Consider the following 2,399-nt stretch of genomic DNA (forward strand, 5'->3'; position numbering starts at 1 on the left):
CCTCAATAAAGTGCATATTTATAGACTCCGTGACAGATCAGCACATTAAGGTAAGATCTCCAACGTTGTCGTCCGTCCATACTGTCTCAAATGAAGGTGTATGTGTAATGCACAGATTCTAGATCTTAAATGAAGGGAAGAATGAAGTACATCGTTAAAAGGGTTTAAAAAGGTAGACAAAGAAAGTTCTTGTGTATACGTAGTCATTATTTTGTTATAGAAAGCATGTAGACTGGGTGCCATCGTATATCCTCCCGGGGCGCTGTAGAAAATAAGAGGCAGCACTACTGTCAGTAGAAGCGAAGCTAGAAAGCATGTGCCGATGACTGTCAATCCTTTGTAAGGCTTAGGTATACCCCAATGGAGAATAGGGGTCCTGCCGGGCAGTACTAGTTCACGGGCTGTTTTGTGGTACTGTAAATTTTGGGCGTAATCCCTATGTGTCTAATGGGACCTTGAGGCTCCCGTTGTATTATTGGGAGCGGCCAGGCACTGGGAAGACTTCGAGCAGAAATTAAGATGAACACGTACGGGGCCCGGTAACAAATTGACGCCGAAATCTACCAATGAGGAACACCGGGGGATTAGTCAAAGTCAAGTTGTCGATACAATCACATTTTGGGATTAAAAAAAAAAAAAACTAGAACTGGAACACTCTCTGGAGTACAATATAGCTTTAAGCCTAAGGCTAACGTAACATTTCCAAATAGGGGCCCCACTGGACTGTTTGTAAAAACGAAGAATAGACATGTATACGTAGAACATGTACACCAATAATATTAATGCCGACGACTTTTCTCTGAACGTCTTGTGTAGTTTGGTATCTTTTATATTATACTTTTCGTTCCCGTAAGCTGCCCGGCCAGGCCCCGGTTTGGAAATGTGACGTAGACCTAACTAGGTGTACATCTTCTATTCTATCTAGATTACAGTATCGACATATCAGTTGTTATGCAATGAAAGCCATAACATGGGGAACTGCACTCGTGACCGGTTTGCTGATCATGGTTTCAATGACGGTATGTTTCTTTTCACGTTGCTATGGCTATAACAATATCTCAATAGAGTTATGTAGAAGATTTTCATGTTTAGATACGTATATAATTTGTTAGATACGATTTTCATTCTCTGGACAACTTCTGTTATTTGGGTAGAAGAAAGATGATCAACTGATGATACATGTCGTGCAAATGAGGACATAGTTTGCATAACCAATGAGCAACCTTGTCTTGCGTAAAGGTTAACACCATTTTCAAAAGTCGTGAGGTCGTGGAACTCTTAGTTTCGTAATTGGAACGTACAGGATTTATTGAATCACCATTACATACGAGTATATCAAGAAATGCTTCTATATTGTTCTTATTATGTCATACAGGAGTGGCGAGCATTTTATCAACGATTTATGACTTGGGGCCAGTACACTACAGACTATCAGGGTGTTCCAAAACCAATGGTGTCCAAACTTCGCCTCATCCAGCCACCAGTTCAACGTTGCCTTTTCAACTATTCTATCCACTTCGACCAGACCACGTACCCAACCTACACGGAGGTTGTCGTCTTAAACAGGGACCGCCTGTATCGCAAAGGAGACGTCCTTACCGTCAAGGTGGTGGCAAGAGACAAGAAAAGAAGGCTGAAGACGTACGGAGGAGACTTCTTCCGTGCCAGACTGGTCAGCAGTGACCGTTCGCTACAGGCCAGTAGTGCCGGTCACGTCACTGACCACTGTAACGGTACCTACACAGTGAAGTTCCAGCTCTACTGGGTAGGAGGCGTTTCGGTGAGTCCGGAAAACTGCAAATGGTTGTATTTTTGGCGACGCCTCAGAAGCGTGCCTAATAGTATAGTTTGCGACCGTTTGACAATTCACAAAATCTCGGGAATTTTTCTCCAGGCGTGTAAAGTTGCATCATTCCCTTAGAGGGGAATAACTCGGGAATGGGTTCTATAACAAAACATTGCAAAACATTACAAATTCCTCTGAGTACATCTTCCTTTGACATATTTTGCAACTCAAACATAATTCATCGGAAACGCCAGGTTTTTCAAAAGCTCTTGTTTTACATCAGATAAAGATCCAGCTTGTCCATCCAAGCGAGGCAGTTAGGATTCTGCAGAGCTTGCAACAAGTTCCCAACAAGAAAGACTACTATTGCATCTTCGGTGACCTAAAGACCAAGGGCCAGTATACACAGCAATGCTTCAGCTCTAACAACCCCAGCTTACCACCCCACAGAAAGTGCGATTTCTCCAAACCAGAGGCAAACGGTACCTGGATTTGTGAGAAACCGGAGAAACTACCGTGTTCCGCCATTACCAAGTGCCGATGTAGTCCAGATCTAAGGAGGGTACTGGGCCTTGTGTCTCAAGAGGAAATAAAACTTTTCCAAAAGTAAGTC

The sequence above is a fragment of the Branchiostoma floridae genome, chromosome 18 (genome assembly GCF_000003815.2).
Source record: "Branchiostoma floridae strain S238N-H82 chromosome 18, Bfl_VNyyK, whole genome shotgun sequence".
Taxonomy (NCBI): Eukaryota; Metazoa; Chordata; class Leptocardii; order Amphioxiformes; family Branchiostomatidae; genus Branchiostoma; species Branchiostoma floridae.